Source organism: Schistocerca cancellata, chromosome 3 (genome assembly GCF_023864275.1).
Source record: "Schistocerca cancellata isolate TAMUIC-IGC-003103 chromosome 3, iqSchCanc2.1, whole genome shotgun sequence".
NCBI classification, from domain to species: domain Eukaryota; kingdom Metazoa; phylum Arthropoda; class Insecta; order Orthoptera; family Acrididae; genus Schistocerca; species Schistocerca cancellata.
The window spans coordinates 763,693,908-763,720,007 of record NC_064628.1 but is presented as its reverse complement, the minus strand read 5'-3'; the positions used below and the strand labels follow the sequence as shown (position 1 = coordinate 763,720,007).

The window sequence follows — 26,100 nt, the reverse complement described above, 5'->3', positions numbered from 1 at the left end:
TTGGATTCTAGACTTGCAGAAAGAACACGTCGCTCTTAACGGAACAAAATCGACAGATGTAAAGGTAATATCCGAAGTACCACAGGGAAGTGTGATAGGACCGTTGCTTTTTACAATATATGTAAATGATATAGTAGAAAGTGTCGGATGCTCTTTAAGGCTATTCGCAGATGATGCAGTTGTCTGTACCAAAGTAGCAACACCAGAAGACAGTAAGAATTTGCAGAACGACGTGCAGAAAATTGATGAAAGGTGCAGGCTCTGCCGGTTGACCCTGAAGGTAAATAAAGGTCACATATTGCGCATACATAGTAAAATAAATCCACTACTGGACAGCTAGACTGTTGATGATCAACAGTTGGAGGCAGCGACTGCTGTAAAATATCTAGGAGTAACTATCCAGGGAGACCTTAAATGGAATGACCACAGAAAACAGTTAGTGGGAAAAGCAGATACTAGACTCACATTCATCGGAAGAATCTTAAGGAAATGTACAGTCGTGGACAAAACGACCGAGACCCCTCGTATTTTCGTTATGCTGATCCGCACAGCTTTAAAGTCTGCTACACGGTATAACAGGGTGCTTCAAACATACTATGCATAGGCGTGAAATTGACAAACTATCTAAACTTTGCTAGACTGTTTTCAGTCATATGTAAGACTATACGAGGGCTGTAACTTAAATAGTTGCAACTATTTATTCACAACCTATACAAAAGAGTTACATGTTTGCACCTGTTACTGTCCTTCAAAGTAGTAACCAGCGTCGTGTAGAACGCGTTGCCATCGATGTGGAAGGCGTAGTATACCGTTAGCAGAGCCTAGTCTGTTGATGGTGCGAATGGGTAATAATAGAGGGCTGCTTCCGTGGGTTGTCTGCTAGCGTAGTGAAAGGGGTTTGCTACTGCAAGGGAGGTCTAGTTTGTTTTCGGTTCTAATCTCGATGGAGGCAGAAAGACTATCAGTAAAGAAATTTTAAGAAATTCTCGCGCCCCAATACGTTTTATTGCTACCTTTATTCTGTACTAGTGCCCTGTGGATGTCAATATGAAACTCTTGTAGAATTTCATACTTGTTACTGCCTTCCTTTTTCCACTTCTGTCAATAACTGAATTGACTTACGTGTGGCACTGAATGATTTTTAACTGAATTTCGTTATGAATCTTCACGCATTGCTAAATTTGCACACTTTCATGGTATGTCAGCAACGGCAATCCTCTATGACTGGTCTGAACGTTGACACAAACCGTTTCGCGGCCAAATGCACATAATATTTTGCTAATTCGTAACGATCTGGGGTACTTTGTCTTACTAGAACAGTTGTGTTATCTCGATGAGCTGAAGTTCATTTTTATTAGTACAGTTTATACTAATTAGCGTTTCTTCTTTCATTTAGATCTTATATTTACGTGTTGTGTTTAACACACTAACCAGCATTAATATAGTCTTACACATGATTGAAAGCAGTCTGACGAAGTTCGCATAGTTTTGTCAGTTTCACGCCTGTGCACAGTATGTTGGTAGCACTTCGTCGCCTTGCCTGTTATGCTGTGTAGTAGACTTTAATGATGTGCGGATCAGCATAACGAATAGGCGAGGGGTCTCGCTCGTTTTGTCCACGACTGTACATCATCCACGAAAGAAGTGGCTTATAAGGCCCTTGTTCACCCGATTCTTGAGTATTGTTCATCTATCTGGGATACCTGTCAAGTAGGACTGATAGAGGAGACAGAGGAGATCAAAAGAAGAGCGGCGCATTTCGTCACGGGATCGTTTAGCTGGCTCGAAAGCGTTACGGAGATGCTAAACAAACTCCACTGGCAGACCTTACAAGAGGGCAAGAGAGGCGTTGTGCATCATGGAGAGATTTACTATTGAAATTTCGGGACAGCACTTTCCAGGAGGAGTCGGAAAACATATTATTTCCTCCGCCCCCCCCCCTCCCCCACACCCGGCCCTCACTCCCCACCATATACATTACGCGTACTGACCACGAGGGGAAAATTCGAGATATTAGAGCCAATACAGAGGCTTACCGACAATCATTCTTCCCACGCTCTATTCGCGAGTGGAACAGGGTTGGAGGGATCAGATAGTGGTACCGAAAGTACCCTCCGCCACACACCATTAGGCGGCTTGCGGAGTATGATGTACAGGATACAGTGGAGAGAAGGTAGTCGCATATGGAACGCAAGATCGATTGCAAGTCTTTGCGATCTTGAGGGGCGATAAAACTCCAGAAGAGTGGATGTCCTGGTAACATTTGATTAGGTGGCGAGGGGCGGTTTATGGGTCTTGTGAGTAGATCATCGATGTGCTAATAATGAGGCACCTGGTGCTAGTTGTTTGGAACCGTAGGCTCACGCTATGGAGCGTGATGTGTATCGATTTGTTTCAACCTGCAGTAGATAAGATGTAATCTGAGAATCAGCGCGGGATTAATTCTATTTTGAAAGCATTGTTTGTACGTCAGCTGTGCCGCAGAGGAAACAGAGCTAAGAGTTAGTACAGTGGATCAGCGAGAGGTCACTTCATACTGATCTCAGCGCTATATAGGTTCAGCGTGTGTAAAGTAGTGCACAGCAGGCCATAGAAGTAGAACGAGGCGCTTACCTGTGCACATGAGTTGGGAAGTCTAATTTGGTGGTGGTGGTGGTGGTCAGTCCGAAGACTGGTCTGATGCAGTTTTCCGTGCTAGTGTATCCTGTGCAAGACTCTTCATCTCTGGATAACTGCTGCAGCCTACATCAATTTGAACCAGCTTAGTGTATTCACGCCTGGGTGTCCCTCTACAACCGTTATCCCCCCAAACTCTCTCCCACTACCAAACTGACAATTAGGTAGTGCAGCAGATTTCCATCGTTCGAGGAATGACCTAGTAGCTACGACCGCAGAACTGTGACGATCAGCGTGAAGTGTTCTGTTGTCAATACAATTTTCTGCAGATTACACTTGTCTTTAATATAAAATCGACATGATATAGTAATGGCCGCTGAAAGTGAATGGAAATTAAATCAGATGTTAAATGACATGTAATGTGAGTTTTGTAATTGCAATGTGCCCATAAAAATCTCAGGTAATGGTGCACGTAGCTGGGGGCGCGTTGGATGGCTCCATGTTAAGACTGCTCAAGAGACTCTCTTGAAGAGGTGAACCAATTTAGTAATCTTGGAGGTCGATTGAAGGAGGAAGACGAAACATGTTAACGAGACTTGAATTTTACAGGGCAAAAAGAGAACCACGGTACCAGAAAAATATTGACACACACACACAGCCCTCCTTTGGTGCCAAATGTTGACAGTAATTCAACATTAATGCAACGATTAGAAGCTTTTGAAATGTGGCGTCACCAGTGACTGTTGAATATTAGATGGACTGCCTAATAAAGAGATCCAGTGATGGGGCACGTTTCTGCCGAAGACTCTAGTAAATGGCATGGTGGGAAGGTAAGTAGCATACGGACAGGTCGAGATATCCGTATATAAGGCATATAGTTGATTATGTAGGATGCAGCAGATGTGCTGAAATGAGGAGACCGTTGTCAAATATGACCGAAGAACTAGAGACGCTAACGCCTAGTAATTTAATTTGTCACTTAAGTGTTGATGGAACGAACGGCGGACTTGTGAAACGATTTATACACAAAAAGTGCTAGCAATCTATTAGAGGCCAGAGTGTTTTGAATTTCCGTGTAATTTATAATTTATTGCACGACAGGAGTGAAACACAGCAGTGCTAAATGTATGGCTGCAGGGTGTACAGACGACACCTGCCGGACGGGAATGGCTAAGCCTGGTTTGGCGTCATGTAACCCCTCCCAAGAGTTTCTCGGGATAAGGGAGCTGGCTACCTAACAGAACATGTAGGGTAGAGTTGTAAAACTACTGTACGCTATCGTAGATTGTCTTAAGTGAGCGTAGACTACGGTAGTTTTCCTAGTAGCTTTGGTCAGTTAAGATGTCGAGCGTTGCCTCATTTCAATCAGTTAGCTTCTGCAGTCAGTGTCTTACTAGACTCCCCTAGAATCTGGAAGTGGTGAAGTAAACTGTCTCGAAACTAACTGGGATTTATAAAGGGCCACGTAAGTTACGGAACATTTCTGTTATGCATACTTATCCTCCTGTGTGTAACTTACAAAGAAACAGTATTTATAGCAAAATTGAAATCGCCAGTGCTCAGTACAGATTTTATTCGAAAATTTTTGATTTGTAACGTGAATCAGAGGAACGCTGTAGCAAAAATAATAAAAAATACAGATATATCACAAAGCTCTAGAAAACGCGAAAGGGAAAAATTAAAAAGAAAAACGCGAAACAAACTCATCAAACGTCGCTTCAATTCTACGTCGAAGTTATACAAAACATGTTTCTGTTGTTGGCAAACAACTTTCGCACTTACCGATAATGACAGGAAAGTCTTGTGTTTGATTATGGTAGAGAATGTTCTATTGAGGACTAAATAACAAATTGTGTAGATTTTAATGCTTGTGGATATAAAGTGTACTTTCACCAAAAGTGATTGCATTGGTTACGTAAAAGTATAGGAGTTACACGTGAAACACGTATGTATGCAGGGTATACAGTACATCGATGGCGAGCCATGAGAGAATCTCTGACCAGAGAGTTACTTATCGTTGCTAGTCTGCACTTGACCACGCGAGAGTTCAATTCTGTTGCGAATGAGAGTGAGTCGCGAGTGGTACGTAGCGAGTCGCAAGAGTATGTAGTACAGTTGCGAGTTAGCAGTTGCATGTAGGGAGTCGGTAGTTGCAGTTGCGAGGCAGTAGTGGTACGTAGCGAGTCGCGAGAGCATGTAGTACAGTTGCGAGTTAGCTGTTGTGTGTGAGGAGTCGGCGGGCGTCGACATGGGTCTCTGGTCGGGATTCAGAACGAGGTATATATTTTAAATAAGGTAATGAAGCAGCTTTGCGCTCAGCTAATAATGTATTGTAATTGTAATTAATTTGTTCAAGAAATGGCACAATAATAATTCTGTCTACAAAGCAATCGTTAATGTTCATTTCTCAATTTTTGTGTCGAGTTTACATTGGCCCATTATTTTTCAATATTTTTGTAGCGAAGGTACAGTCGCTTTTATTTCAATTTAACGATGTTTTGTGGGAGGTCAACAACATTTGGGTCATTATTATTCAGTATACTTGTGGGGAAATAACTTTTGGCACGTTTTCATTATCACAGATTTTTGTGAAACACAACTAGCTCTTTATTCACATGAATTGTGTAACCTCCCCACAAAAATTTTGTAAAACGACAATAATTAAATATAAATGGGAGCCAAGTGTAACCTCCCCAGAGAAATTTGAGAAGACAATATTTTAAATGTTAATGGTAATCGTGCTCAACGTAACCTCCCAGCAAAAAAAATAAAAGAAAAGTCTATGATAATGAAAACGTGCCAAAAGTTATTTCCCCACAAGTATACTGAATAATAATGACCCAAATGTTGTTAACCTCCCACAAAACATCGTTAAATTGAAATAAAAGCGACTGTACCTTCGCTACAAAAATATTGAAAAATAATGGGCCAATGTGAACTCGATACAAAAATTGAGAAATGAACATTAACGATTGCTTTGTAGACAGAATTATTATTGTGCCATTTCTTGAACAAATTAATTACAATTACAATACATTATTAGCTGAGCGCAAAGCTGCTTCATTACCTTATTTAAAATATATACCTCGTTCTGAATCCCGACCAGAGACCCATGTCGACGCCCGCCGACTCCTCACACACAACAGCTAACTCGCAACTGTACTACATGCTCTTGCGACTCGCTACGTACCACTACTGCCTCGCAACTGCAACTACCGACTCCCTACATGCAACTGCTAACTCGCAACTGTACTACATACTCTTGCGACTCGCTACGTACCACTCGCGACGCACTCTCATTCGCAACAGAACTGAACTCTCGCGCTGTCAAGCGCAGACTAGCAACGATAAGTAACTCTCTGGTCAGAGATTCTCTCATGGCTCGCCATCGCTGTACTGTATACCCTGCATACATACGTGTTTCACACGAGCAGCTAATTGTTATTACTCATAAAATGCAATATATATATATATATATATATATATATATATATATATATATATGGATATAAAATACACAATGGACTAACATTGAACGATGTGTGGTTCTAATTACGTGCAAAACAAATAAACAAAGAAGTTATCGGCTCCCAGTTCCTCTCACACACTCATTTATGTTTCGTTTCAATGCTACCAATACTGTCGGTAATACTGCCATACAAAGTCATTTATGCACTGTACCAAAGCTACGGAACTGTAGTCGTGGTAGAGCGCAACTCTTTAATTCTGAGACTCAACGCCGCTTGGCGCTCAAACGTTCGATGCTCCTAAAATTCTATGCGAGTCAACATCCACCATTTTTCAGAGTTCAAACGGCCGTAGCAGAACGAGTATCTATCTCCACTGGCCAGAACTCCTTCACCTTGTCCCAGAATGAGGTAGAGTTTACACTCTCCATTAGTCTGTAGGTTCGTGACGGACGCATCTGGGATGCAGAAGTGCTTTAGTAGCACACATGGGTAACTTTATCTTAGTGTCGAACCCTTGCGTAAAACAGAGGCCAAAAGGAGAAGGCGTCTGAGTGGTAAAACGAGGATGAGTCAAATGAAAACCTTAAATATTTTTTAAATATTATTTATTGTGCAGAAGTGGTGCAAAGCTATATCACTTTTCAACATAATCTACCCCACGCTCAATGCAAGTCCTACAACGCTTACAAAGTGCATAAATTCCATTAGAGAAAAATTCTTTTGGTAGTCGGCGCAACCACTCACGCACTGCGTGGCGTACCTCTTCATCAGAACGGAACTCCTTTCCTCCCACTGCGTCTTTGAGTGGTCGAAACATATGGAAATCACTTGGGGCAAGGTCTGGTGAGTATGGTGGATCAGGAAACCACTTAAAAAGCAGGTCTGTGATTGTTGCAACTGCTGTACAGGCAGTGTGGGGCCTTTCATTGTCATGTTACAAAAGGACACCTGCTGACAGCAATCCACGTCGCTTTGATTTGATTGCAGGCAATGAATTTTTAGGAGATCTGTGTATGATGTACTGGTGACAGTGGTCCCTCTAGACATGTAATGCTCCAAAATGACGCCTTTTCGTCCGAAAAGAGAGTCAGCAATACCTTCGCTTTTGATGGTTCTGTTCGAAACTTCTTTGGTTTTGGTGATGAGGAATGGCGCCATTCCTTGCACGCTTTCTTCGTTTCCGGTTGGTGGAAGTGAACACAGGTTTCGTCCCCAGTAACTATTCTTGCACGGAAGCCATCACCTTCTCGTTCAAAGCGCCGAAGAAGTTCTTCACAAGCATCAACACGTCGTTCTATAATTTCAGGAGTCAGCTGCTGTGGTACCCATCTTGCAGACACTTTGTGAAACTGGAGCACATCATGCACAATGTGGTGTGCTGGCCCATGACTAATCTGTAAACATGCTACAATGTCATTCAGTGTCACTCGGCGGTTTTACTTCACTATAGCTTCAACTGCTGCAATGTTCTGTGGAGTCACAACTCGTTGTGTCTGACTCGGACGAGGAACATCTTCCACTGAAACACCATTTGTGAACTTCCTATTCCATTCGTAGACTTGCTGCTGTGTCAAACATGCATCACCGTGCTGAACCTTAATTCGTCGTTGAATTTCAATAGGTTTTGTTGTGGACTGGCCAGACAGCCAATCCACTATAACCCGGTAGCCGAAAAGCACGCGTTTAAGCTCACGCAGACTGGCGTGAGGTCTGGAACAATTAAAGGAGTTGAGTCTAATAAATAAAGTACGTAGTTGAAGTAATACTTAACTTTATTCCACAATTGGTGAACATCTCTGACTGTACATGCTTTATAAGATAACCAGCAAAAGATAAATGGCGCCTTGCTAGGTCGTAGCAAATGACGTAGCTGAAGGCTATGCTAACTATCGTCTCGGCAAATGAGAGCGTATTTGTCAGTGTAGCTTCGCCAGCAAAGTCGGCTGTACAACTGGGGCGAGTGCTAGGACGTCTCTCTAGACCTGCCGTGTGGCGGCGCTCGGTCTGCAATCACTGACAGTGGCGACACGCGGGTCCGACGTATACTAGCGGACCGCGGCCGATTTAAAGGCTACCACCTAGCAAGTGTGGTGTCTGGCGGTGACACCACAGGTTTCACACCTTCACTACGCAAAAACAGGCCATTCTGCACGCTATTTGTAACACGCTTACCAACTTACAGGATAACGGCGCGAAATTTCGATTTGTTATTACAAATTCAAGGTTTTCATTTGACTCACCCTCGTACGTAAGGTGGCGTACCTGGACTCAACAACAAATAACGTACAAATATGAAAACAGAAAGAGCCGCCAGATACGCTTCTAACGGCATGAAACTGACCTGCTGCTTAGCTCGGATGAACGAACTAGTTTCAGACTGGTGAATGCATTTCGCTTTCAGCTTTTTGTGATTTACTACGTTATTGGAATGGGTGACCTAGTATATTATCAGGATCTCGATCTGTTGACCTAACTTCGAATGCAACTCTGGAGTCCAAGCAGTCTCAGAGGTGTCTTTACGAGCTGTTTCCAAGCCTGATCAACTAAAGATGTGTGCCATGTTACTGAGTAAACAATCGACGTTTTGATCTGCAAAATCCGCTGAAATTACTCCACTGTGCCGAATCTGCGGAGCGTGGAATATCGTAGAAAATTGCAAAACATTACGATATTACATGAAATTTCCAACCATTCGAGTGCGGATTATCTGTGCATAGTTCTTCGATTTTTGAAAAAATAAAAAAATAACGACTGACGGATTCTTTATATACAGTAAACCTCCACCCGCATTCTTTAAAGTATCGAACTCACAAGTAGAAAACTGCTTGACATATCTGATTACAAATGAGTTAATGTGTTTAATATTTGACATTAAATTTTTCACACGTCTCACTGTTTATGACGTCATATCTCGTGAACCATAGCTGCAGCTGACGTAAGTTTGGAAGAACATTCAGGTACATGTGGATACTGTCTGCAAAATGTATTTGGAATAGAATAGCAGTAGTAAAAATGTAATAAATCATAATGTAAAGTTTTTCTGAATGAACAGCGAAATGTATTAGACGATAAAGTTTATTTTCCTTTCATTATTTTGTAGGGGATGTCAGTTTCGAAAAGGTTTGAAGTTCTGTGTAAAGTTTGTTCGAAGCAGCTAAGTGCTGTCATTCTCAAATACTAGATGAATATAGTCTGAGTAATTTGCACGCTTTGAGTTAGGCTGTCTCAAGACATGTACATAATTTATTACTTTTAATAATTCACGTATTGTGTTAAATGTAATGTATGAGTAATTGATACATTTTAATTTTTTAATTTTAATTGCAGGAAACCAAATTTTTGTTGTCCCTGGAAGCCTAAAGATAGGCAGTCTTCAATAGGGAACAGGAGACCGTTTTAGCTGTTTAGTAAAATGTTTTCGTTCAGAATAGAAATTTGTGATGCAGAGACCTGGATGACGAAAACATCCACGGATGGGCAAATAACGACGCTTATGAACAAAGGTTTCAAACAGTAACCTGTAAGCGAAGGGGGTGTAGTGAACAAGCTGTTCGGTAGAGGAAGAGACCAAAAAGGAGGCAGTAGACTTCAAAGTGTGACACGTGGCATGTTTAGAAAATACAGCAGACAGCAGATTCCTGTGAAAATATGTGTAATATCTGTTTTCTTGGCTATCCGTGCAGTCTCGAGTCCACATTAACTCGGATAATTGGGAGGTTCAGTATACTTATATGTTAAAAAAAGAAAAAGAAAAGCACTCCGTCTTCAGGCCACGAGTGGTTTACTGGGACCATCCGACCGCCGGGTCATCCTCGGTGGAGGATGCGTATAGGAGGGGCGTGGGGTCAGCACACCGCTCTCCCGGTCGTAAGATGGTATTCCTGACCGAAGCCTCTACTATTCGGTCGAGTAGCTCCTAAGTTGGCATCACGAGGCTGAGTGCACCCCGAAAAATGGCAACAGCGCATGGCGGCCTGGATTGTCACCCACCCAAGTACTGACCACGCCCGACAGCGCTTAACTTCGGTGATCTCACGGGAACCGGTGCATCCACTGCGGCAAGGCCGTTGCCATACTTATATGTTAGAGATGAATAATTCTTGTATCCATGCACTGTATTTAAGGATAATTGCACCCAGGTAACTGAATTCATATTGCTGATACCACTCGTTATTTTAAAGAACTTATAGTTCCCAGCAGTCTTTCCCTACGGTCCAACTATGACAGCAGCACAACTATTCCTTATACAAGGGCTTGCGCGCGCCTCAGCCGAATAATGTTGTATGGGTGTCTATACGTCTATTAGCATTCCTTAAGGCACACGTGCCCGTTGGGTTGTGCCAAATGTCTCCGGGCGCGTAGCCAGTACCCATCCATCTCTATAATCACCGCAAATGCTTCAGCGTCCACGTTTTGACTCGACGGTGGAATGTTCCTTGTTAAGAGAGTGTAGGACTTCGTTAACGATTTAACTGTCCAGATCGCGTGGGAAAACATAAATCTAAAAATAGATGGGTAAACGATAGCGTCACGAAGAGGCGAATGAACGCTATGCGAACCACTCTACGGATGTTGGCATCACAGGGGCCTGTCGGTGCCAGACTCCCTGACCCACTGATGGCTCTTCGTATTTATTGCCGTAGTTACGGTGTGACGCTTCCGTGTGGACACAGCTTTGAGGCAGGTGAAAAAATGAGCAAGAGTATAAAAAGAGGACCATTCGCAGAAGGAGGAGGAGGAGGAGGATTGTAGGTCACTAACGTGGTTTGAGAGCGGAGGTTATGAAACGGAATCTCGAGGAGAGTCTAACTGGACTCTGTCAATCAACAATTGCGTAAGACTTAACTCTCCCTGACATGGAAACCCTTGTGTCTTGATTTTGGCTGCTAGTTGGAGCGACTCTCGTTATACCAAAAGTGGGATCGCCACGAAAATGTAGAGTGTAGTTCGCGCATGAAATTACCGGCAGCGAAACAGTGAAAAAGTTATTGCGTTATTGTTGCCAGCAATGCGACTTTGGACTTCGTTCTGTATTTTGGATTGTACTTACTTATACTGGCCACACAAACCGCAGCCGGTCCTTGGCATCACTCAGTCCAGCCTTCACACTGTCCTGTCACCTGCCTCATCTCCCAGACCCAGTAGCTGCATGTCTCCCATGGTAATATCCTTCATTCTCGGCCGTCCCAGTGGTCTCTTCACTTCAGCTTCTCCAGCCATTACAGCCGTTATTACTGTGTCCTCCCCTGTCCTCCTCACGTGTCCGTACCATCTTAGTCTCTTAATTTTCACACTCGCTACGACGTCAGTGTGTATAATTGTCTGAGTTCTCTGTTTCTCCTTATTCTCCACTGTTCACTTTCTTTCACTGGTCCATATACTTTTCTCAGTACCCTTTTTTCAAAGGTGATGAGTTTTTTCTCTGTTTTCTTTGTCGGGGTCCATGTCTCACTTTCAAAGCAGACAATTGGCTTGGTGATGGTCAGATATATTCTTATTTTTGCCTGCCTAGGTAGTAACTACGATCTTATGATCCAGAATGAGATTTTCACTCCGCTGCAGAATGGAAATCTTATTCTGGAAACATCCCCCAGGCTGTGGCTAAGCCATGTCTCCGCAATATCCTTTCTTTCAGGAGTGCTAGATCTGCAAGGTTCGCAGGAGAGCTTCTGTAAAGTTTGGAAGGTAGGAGACGAGGTACTGGCAGAAGTAAAGCTGTGAGTACCGGGCGTGAGTCGTGCTTCGGTAGCTCAGTTGGTAGAGCACTTGCCCGCGAAAGGCAAAGGTCCCGAGTCCGAGTCTCGGTCGGGCACACAGTTTTAATCTGCCAGGAAGTTTCACGATCTTATGATGTTGTGCATAGCTCCTAGACATCTCCCAGCTTGAATTCTTGTTACTATCTCTTGTTCTATAAGGTTTTTTTGGTTGAAGTTGACACTGAGGTACGTGAATGTGTCTGTATAGTTAGATTTCCGATTTTTAGGTGGTTTGGTCTTAAATGAGCTCTTCTCCCTACTACCATGAACTTCGTTTTACATTCATTTATACTTAGACCTATTTTCTTAGCTTCTTCCATTAGCACAGACCCCATTTTCTCCAGGTCTTCCATGTTCTTTCCTACCGTCGGTGTCTGCAGCTCGTGGTCTAGTGGCGAGCGTTGCTGCCTCTGGATCACGGGGTCCTGGGTTCGATTGCCGGCCGGGTTGGGGATTTTTCTCTGTCCAGGGGCTGTGTTTGTGTTGTCCTCCTCCTCCTCATCATCATCATTATCATTATTTGTGACAGTGGCTAGATTGGATTGGGTAAAAAAATTGGACTGTGTAAGAATTGGGACTTTGTACGGGCGCTGATGACCGCGAAGATGAGCGCCCCACAAACCACACATCATCGATATCATCATCCGCAAAAGCCAGGCGAGTTACTTTTTTCCTATGGTGACTCCTGCGCTTTCACATGTTACTTTCCTCAGGGAGTTGTTGAGGGCCAAATTGAACAGGGTTGGTGATATAATATCTCCCTGTCTCACTCCTGTTATTACTTCAAATGCTTCTGGGAACTCTACTTTCACTCTACACTTTGATTCCATCCCACACAGCCGGCCGGGGTGGCCGGAGCGGTTCTAGGCGCTACAGTCTGGAACCGCACGACCGCTACGGTCGCAGCTTCAAATCCTGCCTCGGGCATGGATGTGTGTGATGTCATTAGGTCAGTTAGGTTCAAGTAGTTCTAAGTTCTAGGGGACTGATGATCTCACAAGTTAAGTCCCATAGTGCTCAGAGCCATTTGAACCATCACACACATTTTAGTCAGCTGTATCAACTTTTCAGGTATCCCATACTCTTCCACTATCCTCCACATTTCCTCTCTTACTATGCTGTCATATGCTTTGTTGAAATCTATAGACAAGCAAAAGGTATCATGATTGTGCTCCCAGTTCTTATCTATTATTTGCCTTAGTGTGAATATTTGGTCTATTGTTGTTTTACCTTTTGTGAACCTTGCTTGTGCAATGTATCATACAGAAAATAATATTTCAAACGTGTATCTTTTACGTTATTGTAAAGTCGTGTCGATACCAATAAACGACTAAACAGACTAAGCTACGGTGAAAATCGACAGAAAATGAGATGTTCGCTGGCAACATTCTTTGGGCGAGGGGAGGGGGAAGATGTAAGCGCCAGTTATTGTAGTTACGCCACTATCCTATTGCTTCTACTGGCATCTAATTCGCGCCATAGTTGAGCGCGACGCTCGGACAACTTAATTCTGACAGATTGTCTTCACTCTAAACTCTTGTTTGATAGGAGTCAGAACCTTATCTGCCCATTTGGATTTTACGCTTTCCGCAGGGCCGGTAAATCGTTTAAAGGCGTTTACTGGGATGGCTCTTTCGTCAGGACACGGGCGATTTCCTGCTCCAATAAGAACTTGTGCTCCTTCACTATTGACGTCTTCCTCAATGGTACGTTGAACGTAATCCTCGTTCCTTCTTTCTGCTTCCCATTAGGGATGATAGCGGGTAATATTTCTCATTCTGTTATGTGATAAGATCATGAAATGTTGTACCCAGCGCCATTTTCACTGTCTGCACTTTTGGACCGCAGCTTTCTTCATCTAGTTTAATGTTGTTGCCCGCAGGCTCCCAGAAGATTCTACAATGAGTTTGGATTTGTGCTTTTTCAACCTAAACACCGTTCCGCTATGTATACATTTGCATTCAATTTCATACGCGAGCCATACCTCGGATGTTACTCAGAATTATGTCCCAGAAAAACTCGAGATACTCTTCATATACATGTTCGCTATTATAGGTACAAACAGGGTGACGAGTTGAAGGCAGTGAAGCAGGCAAATAATACTCAAACAGATATAGATCCGGAAGCCAAGGGTTTTCCCAATACTGTGTTTTACGACTAAGTACATGAACACGTTGTGACAAGAGTCCCAGAGAATCCTGACTGCAGATAGGTACTCCAGAAGAAACACGGTACAGAATGTGTTCCACATGGACACCGTAAATGTGAAGGCAGGCTTCAGTACGTCTCTTCATCGACGCCCGTACGCGTTCAATTAACTCTGGCGTGTTTCGAATCTACTGACAACCATCCGCAATGCGTGCCAAAAGTTCCACGACGCTATTAACAGAACTACACTACTGGCCATTAAATTTGCTACACCACGAAGATGATGTGCTACAGACGCGAAATTTAACTGACAGGAAGAAGATGCTGTGATATGCAAATGATTAGCTTTTCAGAGTATTCAAACAAGGTTGGCACTGGTGGCGACACCTACAACGTTCTGACATGAGGAAAGTTTCCAATCGATTTCTCATACACAAACAGCAGTTGACCGGCGTTGCCTGGTGAAACGTTGTTGTGATGGCTCGTGAAAGGAGGAGAAATGCGTACCATCACGTTTCCGACTTCGATAAAGGTCGGATTGTAGCCTATCGCGATTGCGGTTTATCGTATCGCGACATTGCTGCTCGAGTCGGTCGGGATCGAATGACTGTTAACAGAATATGGAATCGGTGGGTTCAGGAGGGTAATACGGAACGCCGTGCTGGATTCCAACGGCCTCGTATCACTAGCAGTCGAAATGACAGGCATCTTATCCGCATGGCTGTAACGGATCGTGCACCCACGTCTGAGTCAACAGATGGGGACGTTTGCAAGACAACAACCATCTGCACGAAGAGTTCGACGAAGTTTGCAGCAGCATGTACTATCAGCTCGGAGACCATGGCTGCGGTTACTCTTGACGCTGCATCACAGACAGGAGCGCCTGCGATGGTGTACTCAACGACGAACCTGGGTGCACGAATGGCAAAACGTCATTTTTTCGGATGAATCCAGGTTCTGTTTACAGCATCATGATGGTCGCATCCGTATTTGGCGACATCGTGGTGAACGCACATTGGAAGCGTGTATTCGTCGTCGACATACTGGCGTATCACCCGGCGTGATGGTATGGGGTGCCATTGGTTACACGTCTCGGTCACCTCTTGTTCGCATTGACGGCACTTTGAACAGTGGACGTTACATTTCAGATGTGTTACGACCCGTGGCTCTACCCTTCATTCGATCCCTGCGAAACCCTACATTTCAGCAGGATAATGCACGGCCGCATGTTGCAGCTCCTGTACGGGCCTTTCTGAATACAGAAAATGTTCGACTGCTGCGTTGGCCACCACATTCTTCAGATCTCTCACCAATTGTAAACGTCTGGTCAATGGTGGCCGAGCAACTGGCTCGTTACAATACGCCAGTCACTACTCTTGATGAACTGGGGTATCGTGTTGAAGCTGCATGGGCAGCTGTACCTGTACACGCCATCCAAACTCTGTTTGATTCAATGCCCAGGAGTATCAAGACCGTTATTACGGCCAGAGGTGGTTGTTCTGGGTACTGATTACTCAGGATGTATGCACCCAAATTGCGTGAAAATGTAATCACATGTCAGTTCTAGTATAATATATTTGTCCAAGGAATACCCGTTTATCACCTGCATTTCTTCTTGGTGTAGCAATTTAAATGGCCAGTAGTGTATAATACATTGACGCTTTTATGGGTTCACGTTGGCTGACCTGGGAGTCTATGGTACATTACTGGCGAGCCACGATCGACACACTTGTACGAAACTGCAGTGCACGTGTTGTGAAGGAGGACTTCATGATTTCGTTTTATCAGCCTGCGACTTACAAAGAAAACGTCTCCACTGTACGGGGGTAAACTTAATGAGATTTACGACAAGTATGTCAGTCGGACGACGAAATATGTTGGTTTGGGAGTGGCCATGAGTCGCGCTCAGATAGCCAAAGAGGTTAAGGCGACCGCTCGCGTAAAGCGGGAAATCCAGGTTCGAGTCCCGGCCCCTACGAATTTTCATTGTCGTTATTCCATATACAGTTGCAGGTGGGTCATATTCGCAACTGCGAACACGTTTCGTCTCGATGCAATTGTTTTCGAAGATTAGTGCTACGTACCCCGAACAGACACATGAAACCAGAATGAAATTTTCAGTCTGCAGCGGAGTGCACGCTGTTATTAAACTTCCCGGCATATTAAAACTGTGTGCCAGACCGAGACTCGAACTCGGGATCTTTGCATTCGCGGGCAAGTGCTCTACCAAAGGTCGCGAGTTCGAATCTCTGTCCGGCACACAGTTTTAATCTGTCAGGAAGTTACAGCCACATGAAAGTTTGCCGGTGTGCAAATCATAAATGTATCACATGCGCATACTTTCGCCATAAGGAACATCATCGAACGCAACCTTACGTATTAACTGTGTTGTAACACGGGCACGACTGCACTTGTGCAAACGTCCCATCGGGGAAACAATTGGTCTCGCGACCGATGATTTCTCGAATTATTTGCTTGTCCCGTTGCCCTCTAATCGCTCCTTCTACCTACAATAGTAAAACACCCTACACCCTCTTATCTTAATTTCATCAAAGTTATGGATTACAGATCATCACAAAGACCCAGAACTGTATTATCGGAATTAAGCGAAACGATAGAACTGCGAAGACCTGAATATGGCTGAATTCTGTCATGAAAATTTGTTCGGTCCAAATGTATATACAGTCTTATACTGAAAGGCACAGGCAGATAAAATAACAATGAAATTACATGTATTTTATGGGAAGCGTATTAATATAGACATAATATGGACATAAATTTTAAAAAATGCGACGTATCACAGTTACATTCAATCAGTTTTTCGGTATGCAGTATGCTTAATACTCGAGAGTCACTCGACAAACATGAAAGGTGATTAAAACTGTGTACTTGACTGGGACACGAACTCAGAACCTTGCCGATAGACCAGGCACGACTCAGGAGCACGACCCTTCGTCACAGCTTCAGTTTGCTAGTACTTGCCAAATTTCTCAGAAGGCCTCCTACGAATCTCAGGACTTCCGGGCATATATATTAGCTGCAGCAGAAAGATCGTTTTTAGTATTAAGATCACAGGTCGAGGTCACACAGTGGATGAAAGCTGAACTCAGGTACGTAGGGAGCAGGGTTTCGTCCTCCACCCAGTTACTGAAATCATAGTTTTCTTGAGTACCTGTAAATCGAATTACGCTAATCCAAGATGGTTCCTTTGCAAAATGAAAAATGCCATAGAAACAAACCGCCGATTTTCTTCCATATCCTTCTTCAACCTGAGATTATAATCACTCTAGTGGCCAAGTTTTCAATGGGAAACTCTAATCTGGGTTCACTTGTTGGTAGTAACATCAGTTACAACTCTCATCACAAAGAAAATGCAAACTCGGCACCCAAAATTCCTGTTTAACGTTTCACTAGACAAAATGCTTTGTCATAATAAATCATCGTGGAAAGTTCTTTAGTTTGAACAAAATGATTTATTTGCGGACAGTGAGAATTTTAAGTTACATATTGGTAGTAGTAGTAGTGTCAGTATTTCTAGAAAACTGCAAAGCTCTCTTCTTGTTTCAGAGGCAACGATGCTGCAATATAAACGTGATAGGTCTCCTCCACGACTCCTGTTTATGACATGTCTTTCCAGGATCCAATGCATGACTAACATTTTGTTTCTCTTTCGTGAACATGTATCCAGGTCTAGAGTTGTAATCTTAGAGTAGGACTGACACAGGTATACAGAATATTTTTTCGGTAACAGTGAAGACATCGTCCTTAATGTGAAACATAAATATGTCTTAAATTTTCTAAGTGTAATTTATTCGGATATCAGTTTCTATTTTCTGAAGTGAAGGAACGATGATATGTGCCCAAGGTATACTTTTTCAATGTGCATATAAGTTCAATTTCTGTAACATTCATTATTAGTGACTCTTCCTGATAGCCTGGGGACAAAAATGTGTTGACCATCATAAGTACGCATTTACTTTCGTTAATTAACTTTTTTGTACTTCATGTAAGTTATCTATAAATAGCACAATATCATATCAACAACAAAAATAAATTGCTTTCTTCCATATAATGGTGAATCCTTTACTGCCCACTCTACTCTCCAAAACTATGTCACTACGTTGATGAAACAGTTTAATTAATATTTGATTTTCTTACTTCACTTCTGATAAAATTTAGTTCTGCTTTAGAGAACACAGAGTATCAAAGATAAAGGCCATATATGGCTTCATGTTCTTTTCACGAAGATTCCTTAATATTTGATTTATAATGGGAAGATTATTATAAAATCTGTTCTTGGCGTAGTCTTCAATATAAAGATAACATGAAAGAGTACATTGAACTACAATCGAGGAAACAGTGTGTCAAAGATCGGAAGTTCAGCTCATCCACTAACGAAAAACGGAAGTAAACTCTGCAAAGGTAATTGGTTTTTAGCAAAGAATTCGACTGTATCTTCATACTGTGCAGATGGCTTGCTCTCAGATAAATGTGCCATTTTGTGAGACTTAAATCACGCACTGCAGGATAGGCAAACGTACTGAACTATACATACGTATTAAAGTTTTTCGTTCTAAAATAATAGCGTAGAAAAGCAGTCATATCCATACTGCAGTAAGGGTCAGACTAAAGCGATATACACACAAAGTCCCATAAAAATGCCTGTGTAAGAAAAGGAAAGAACGATAATATTCGTGTTTGGACAAAAAATGGCTCTGAGCACTATGGGACTTACCTTCTGAGGTCATCAGTCCCCTAGAACTTAGAACTACTTAAACCTAACTAACCTAAGGACATCACACACATCCATGCCCGAGGCAGGATTCGAACCTGCGACCGTAGCGGTCGCGCGGTTCCAGACTATAGCGCCTAGAACCGCTCGGCCACAGCGGCCGGCTATCGTAGAGGGCCTTAGGTACATGCATATCTCTGAGTCTTGCAAACATTGCGGGCCACCAGAGATTATCAGAGGCTCCCGAAACGTCTCGGTCACCCCGGCCGACCGTGTTTAGACAAAACGGTGTTATAGAAAACTACACTCCTGGAAATGGAAAAAAGAACACATTGACACCAGTGTGTCAGACCCACCATACTTGCTCCGGACACTGCGAGAGGGCTGTACAAGCAATGATCACACGCACGGCACAGCGGACACACCAGGAACCGCGGTGTTGGCCGTCGAATGGCGCTAGCTGCGCAGCATTTGTGCACCGCCGCCGTCAGTGTCAGCCAGTTTGCCGTGGCATACGGAGCTCCATCGCAGTCTTCAACACTGGTAGCATGCCGCGACAGCGTGGACGTGAACCGTGTGTGCAGTTGACGGACTTTGAGCGAGGGCGTATAGTGGGCATGCGGGAGGCCGGGTGGACGTACCGCCGAATTGCTCAACACGTGGGGCGTGAGGTCTCCACAGTACATCGATGTTGTCGCCAGTGGTCGGCGGAAGGTGCACGTGCCCGTCGACCTGGGACCGGACCGCAGCGACGCACGGATGCACTCCAAGACCGTAGGATCCTACGCAGTGCCGTAGGGGACCGCACCGCCACTTCCCAGCAAATTAGGGACACTGTTGCTCCTGGGGTATCGGCGAGGACCATTCGCAACCGTCTCCATGAAGCTGGGCTACGGTCCCGCACACCGTTAGGCCGTCTTCCGCTCACGCCTCAATATCGTGCAGCCCGCCTCCAGTGGTGTCGCGACAGGCGTGAATGGAGGGACGAATGGAGACGTGTCGTCTTCAGCGATGAGAGTCGCTTCTGCCTTGGTGCCAATGATGGTCGTATGCGTGTTTGGCGCCGTGAAGGTGAGCGCCACAATCAGGACTGCATACGACCTAGGCACACAGGGCCAACACCCGGCATCATGGTGTGGGGAGCGATCTCCTACACTGGCCGTACACCACTGGTGATCGTCGAGGGGACACTGAATAGTGCACGGTACATCCAAACCGTCATCGAACCCATCGTTCTACCATTCCTAGACCGGCAAGGGAACTTGCTGTTCCAACAGGACAATGCACGTCCGCATGTACCCCGTGCCACCCAACGTGCTCTAGAAGGTGTAAGTCAACTACCCTGGCCAGCAAGATCTCCGGATCTGTCCCCCATTGAGCATGTTTGGGACTGGATGAAGCGTCGTCTCACGCGGTCTGCACGTCCAGCACGAACGCTGGTCCAACTGAGGCGCCAGGTGGAAATGGCATGGCAAGCCGTTCCACAGGACTACATCCAGCATCTCTACGATCGTCTCCATGGGAGAATAGCAGCCTGCATTGCTGCGAAAGGTGGATATACACTGTACTAGTGCCGACATTGTGCATGCTCTGTTGCCTGTGTCTATGTGCCTGTGGTTCTGTCAGTGTGATCATGTGATGTATCTGACCCCAGGAATGTGTCAATAAAGTTTCCCCTTCCTGGGACAATGAATTCACGGTGTTCTTATTTCAATTTCCAGGAGTGTATATTTGCAGAAGGGGCTGTCAGAATGTGTTCTCGAAATGGAACTTTTCACCTAGCGAGGTGGTGCAGTGGTTAGCACAACGGACTCGCGTTCGGGAGGACGACTGTTCAAACCCGCGTCCAGCCATCCAGATTTAGGTTTTCAGTGATTTCCCTAAATCACCCCAGGAAAATGCCGGGATGGTTCCTTTGAAATGGCTGGGCTGATTTCCTTCCCCATGCTTGACACAGTCCGAGCTTGTGCTCCGGCCCTAACGGCCATGATGTCGACGGGACATAAAACGCAGTCCTCCTTCCTTCCTTCCTTGGACCACTTTTTGACATAAAGTAGGAAGTGCCAAACGCAGTGGGACAGTTAATGACATAATCTGTAGGCCTTGACACAAATTCGGGAGAAAGAGGAGTCCGCAGCTCGTGGTCGTGCGGTAGCGTTCTCGCTTCCCACGCCCGGGTTCCCGGATTCGATTCCCGGCGGGGTCAGGGATTTTCTCTGCCTCGTGATGACTGGGTGTTGTGTGATGTCCTTAGGTTAGTTAGGTTTAAGTAGTTCTAAGTTCTAGGGGACTGATGAACATAGATGTTAGGTCCCACAGTGCTCAGAGCCATTTGAACCAACCATTTTTGAGAAAGAGAGGATCCAGCGTTTCAACTTGATATCTTGGTTAGGGGATTTTCCTAAATGATTTGAAATGAGTGCTATGTGGGTCCACTGGAAAGGCCAGGCCCATTGGTCGACACTTCGTCCCTGCCAAGTGAGTTAGCGGTCCGTCCGCATGCCAGTGATACCAACAAGGTTTCTAGCTTTCCTTCCTTCCGTGCTTGCTCTTCGATCATTAAATATTTCTTTCCTTTGAAAATGTTCATCAGAGCCGCTACCAGTCGCAAACGTTTGCTTGCTTACTTAAATTATTTAACAAAGCAACATGTTTCGAGGTTCAAACCTCATCTTCAGGTGGAGAAAGAGAAGGATAATTTAATGTGATCGTTTGTTGGTTTGCTGTTCACATTTTTTAAAAATAATCACTCGCTTTATTCATATGCAACAGCCATCTTATTGTCGTGTGCTCAGTTACATCCATTGTTGTAGCTCCTTGGATTTTGTTGATCGTTGCTTATAAACGTAACTCTATTTTGTCGGAAATTGGCATGTTGAGAATCTTGGCTGTAATACTATAAGGTTTAGAATTGAAATAGGAACTAGCCACAGCTATGGTTCAGTAAGGTTTATCTGGATCAACCCACGATCGGTTTCGTTTTTTTTTCCACATCCTTCTTTAGATGGTTGTTACAAATTTTGCCTTGTTTTCTTGCTGGTTCAAATGGTTCTGAGCACTATGGGACTTAACATCAGAGGTCATCAGTCCCCTAGAACTTAGAACTACTTAAACCTAACTAACCTAAGGACATCACAGACACCCATGCCCGAGGTAGGATTCGAACCTACGATCGTAGCAGTCGCGCGGTTCCGGACTGAAGCGGCTAGAACCGCTCGGCCACCACGTCCGGCTTTCTTGCTGGTACCTCAGTTTGTATCCGTTATTGGTTTGCTGCACTAGGATAGAATGTTTTTGTTCACTACTTGGTAAAGTTTACGATAGAATTATTTCTTCTGATCTCTGTCAACGGATTTATGAAAATGTTTTGAAGTTATTAAAACGTGAAATGTGGTGAAAACTTACGTAGAAGCATACGGAAGGTCAGTTTTAACCACATTTCATTATTAAAACATTTTTAGAAAGCCTTTGACACATCGGAAGAAATAATTCTATAGTAAAAGTAAGCAAATACTGAACCAAAATCTTTGTCCATCGTAGTGCAACAAACCAATAGCGCATAGAAAACGAGGCCCCATCAAGGAAACAAGAGGAAACGTGCAACAACCATATGGAGGTGGATTTGTAAAAAAATCCGAAACAGGTCATTGTTTTGCCCAAATAAATAGTGTTAAACCATGATTGTGGCTGGATGATGTTTCTTTTTGAAGCTTATAAAAATGGCACTGAGCACTATGGGACTTAACTTCTGAGGTAATCAGTCCCCTGGAACTACTTAAACCTAACTAACCTAAGGACGTCACACATCCATGCCCGAGGCAGGATTCTAACCTGCCACCGTAGCGGTCGCGCGGTTCCAGACTGTAGCGCCTAGAACCGCTCGGCCACTCCGGCTGGCTTTGAAGCTTATAGTTTATAAACTTGCAAGGGGCGCTTAAAATACTCATCAGTTATCACTATCAAATCTGCTGTAAAGTAAAAACAAGATGGCGGTAAAAAACAAACTTTGTTCCGATTTAACTATAGATTTGTTGATCCTGATCACTGAATAAACTTTTCATATGTTTGAAAATGTCACTGTCGATTGTCGGTCAGTATAGCTTTAAATTATTTGTGTCTTGTTCTTTTTTCGTGCAATTTGCATGAAACACAGACTGCGCCGTTTGCTCGTGCCAGCCAGTACCTGCCGGGCTGTGGCACGTCCCCCTCGGCTGCTGTCTGCTGCAGACAGCCACGTGAGTTCGCCCTCGCGCCCAGACAGCTGGCCTCAGTCTGCACCGCTTGTTAGCGCGTAATGACTGCTGCTGACGTCACGGCTGTTTATAAACACTGCGTATGAAAAGGGCGGGGGGAAATGGAAGGCGACTCGCAGGGAAGGGGAGCGAGCGTATGGCGCAAGTGGGCGGGCGGAGGAAGCAGGCGGGATGTTGAAAGTAAACGTCGTTAACTCTGTGGCAACGCTAGTTAATGGCCGACACACGTTTCCTCGGGACCTTTCCGACAGCGGATATTCCGGTCCGGAGAGGACGACAAAGGCGAGCGGATTTGACGGTCGGGAGGAGACCAGGGCGGGAAAGAACATGAGCAGTATTGCCACTGTGAGCAGACTGGAAAGATTGCACTTCAGATGTACCGCTTATTAAGCTTTTTTTCTGTTTTTTTTTTTTTTTTTAGTTTCTCATTTGCCGCCCTCCCACCCCCCACTCCGCCCTCCCCGACATAATCAGACCAAAACAGTATTACCCAATTTAAACTATGGCGGTGATCGTGGGCACACGCACACACAAAACAAATGCTTTTAAAATACACGGCACAACAGTTCGAACGTTACATCGTTATTTGTTCGGTAGCCAGAATTTTGAATATGTACATTAGTCAACATGTCACGTGTGACCGGTTTCTACTACATCGTAGTTTACCATTTGTATCTAAAATATAAATAAGTTCTTCACATACTATCTCTTAACCAGAAATTTTAAATGAATCAATTTCATGTTATTAGTGTATTTCGTATTTTTGTACTTTGATCATAGCGTCATATTATGAACGCTGATTGGCAGTTGTCAAGTAGTGTGAGAGGAAGTAGGCGGAGCCTCTGCATATTTAAGCTCATGCTCAGCACTCATAACCATCAGTTGACTTAGTAGCAGCTGAGGAGAGCTCCGCCTACCATCCTCCAAGGAAGCCATGGGTATAATAAGTTTTATTTTATCTTGTCAAAATTTGTCGTCATTAGACACTTTTCATGTTATTTTAAGATTGGTTTCTAGTATTTTCTAAAATTAATTCACAGTTCTGAAGATGGTTATATAAATATAACCGAAACCGGTCACCTATGTTATTGAGACATAAGTGTTGTGATCAAGACTGAACTTTAGTTAAAATATAGTAATCTATTGATCACTGTATTCCAAAGAAAATGTTTACCAAAATTGTATGTCATTAATTGCTAACAAACACTCACTAATCATGAGAGACTGAATGTCCCCTCGTGGCGATGCGGACTCACGACGGGGACAAGAATGTGCAGGGTGTCCATAATTAAATTCCAGTTTCAAAACGCCGTAGAAAAAGAACCACTGCTCTGAATGAAGTGAAACTTAAACGGCATATTATTGACGCAGGGGCAAACGTCATGGGGAAAAAATGTTAACGAAAATTTTAGCAATAGTTGACTCTGTAAGCATCGCAACGTAAATGAGGACGGCTACAAATGACAGATGAATAACAATACGGCGGCTACGGTTTGAGTTGCACGTTACTCCATCCGTACTGTTCAATGTGCGTGACTGGCCAAGTTCAGCAGTCAGCAGTTGTGGCACTGTCAGTTAGGTAAGTCCATCCACCACGACAAGGTCATACTACATCGAATGAGAAAAATCAGGTTTTTAATTTTCCTGAGACCAAAAACCGAATAAAAACAAAACATCCGTTTCTACTAATCGTGTGACTGACGTTTGGTGTGTTCAGTATGCTGTACACCATTTTCTGCCCACGAGCTAAAAATGAGACAGCACGTACAACAGATCACAGTGGCTCGGGGTTCACGTTCAGAACGCGTTGCGCAATGCGTGCCTTTAGTTCAGCTACGTTTGTAATTCGAACACACAATCGTTCAGGTAATCCCACAGCCAGAAGTCACAAGGATTAAGATCAGGCGAGCTGGACTGCCAAGTTGTAGGGAAATGACGGGTGATAATTCTAGCATTTTCGAAATGTTACTGCAGCAGTCACTCCACTGACTGTGGAAAGTGCGGAGAAGCGCCATCTTGCATAAAAATGATCCTACCTACAAATGCACATTGTTGAAGGGTTGGAATGAAGTTGGTGCGCAAAACAATCTCATAGCTTTTACCAGTGACTGTACAGGGCCCGTAGGGCTCATCTTCCCGTAGAAATACGGCTCTACGATAAACGATGCCCGCAATCCGCACCACATAATCATCTTTGGAGAATGAAGTGGTACCGGTACTGGTTAACATGCGTGCGGGTTTTCCGTTGCCCATATTCTGCAGTTCTGCTTGCTGACCTGTCTCTGGAGATGGAAATGGGCTTCGTCTGTCCACAGAATGTTCCATGGCCGTTCATTGTCAACTTTCACAAGAGCAAGAAATTCCAAAAAAATGGTTCAAATGGCTCTGAGCACTATGTGATTTAACATCTGACGTCAACAGTCCCCCAGAACTTAGAACTACTTAAACCTAACTAACCTAAGGACATCACACACAGCCATGCCCAAGGCACGATTCGAACCTGCGACCGGAGTGGTCGAGCGGTTCCAGACTGAAGCGCCTAGAATCGCTCGGCTACAACGGCCTGCAAGAAATTCCAGACCGACCGTTTGTCCTGCTCGCAGGTAAGAATGAAGCAACTCATGGGTATGGGTGATCTCCTAAGGGGAGCAATGCAGGATGTTTCGTAGGATTTTGGGCAACCTGCTCGGGGGCACGTCCAACATTCGGGCAATTCCCCGTGCACTGCATGTTCGCACACCACCTGTCGACCGTTCTTGCAATGCTGTGGCCACATCTGCGACCTACGTCGAATCAACTGTCTGCTTCACCTTTGCCACATTGCACTTCAAAAGAACTTGTCTTTTAGAATTTAGTAATGATTTTTTCCAGATCGATAGCAGGCATCATACTATACTACACTTCTTTGATACCGTGAATGTGCGGCACTTCTGCAGAGCTATAGGCTAACAAACACCGTTCTTGTGAAAGAGCTTTACCAGTAGGCGCGATCGTTCACGGAGACATACATGTTGGGCGTCTCGGACTAGAGGGGCATTCTTGGGAACTAGTTCACTGGTGATCGCTCTTTTTTGGGAACCGTTCATTTTCACTCTTTCATCGTACTTGGTATATGGTTCTCATGA

General features: G+C 44.2%; 2 protein-coding genes and 1 pseudogene across 4 annotated transcripts in view; 1 reads left to right on the top strand and 2 right to left on the bottom strand.

Annotated features, from left to right (window-relative positions):
- LOC126175789 (calcium uptake protein 3, mitochondrial-like) overlaps window positions 1–26,100 on the top strand; it is a 392,821-nt gene that overhangs the window by 211,419 nt on the left and 155,302 nt on the right. The gene's annotated exons all lie outside the window — the stretch shown is intronic.
- LOC126176555 (GTP-binding protein Rhes) overlaps window positions 1–26,100 on the bottom strand; it is a 706,272-nt gene that overhangs the window by 665,334 nt on the left and 14,838 nt on the right. The gene's annotated exons all lie outside the window — the stretch shown is intronic.
- On the bottom strand, window positions 10,041–10,158 carry LOC126177463 (5S ribosomal RNA; annotated as a pseudogene).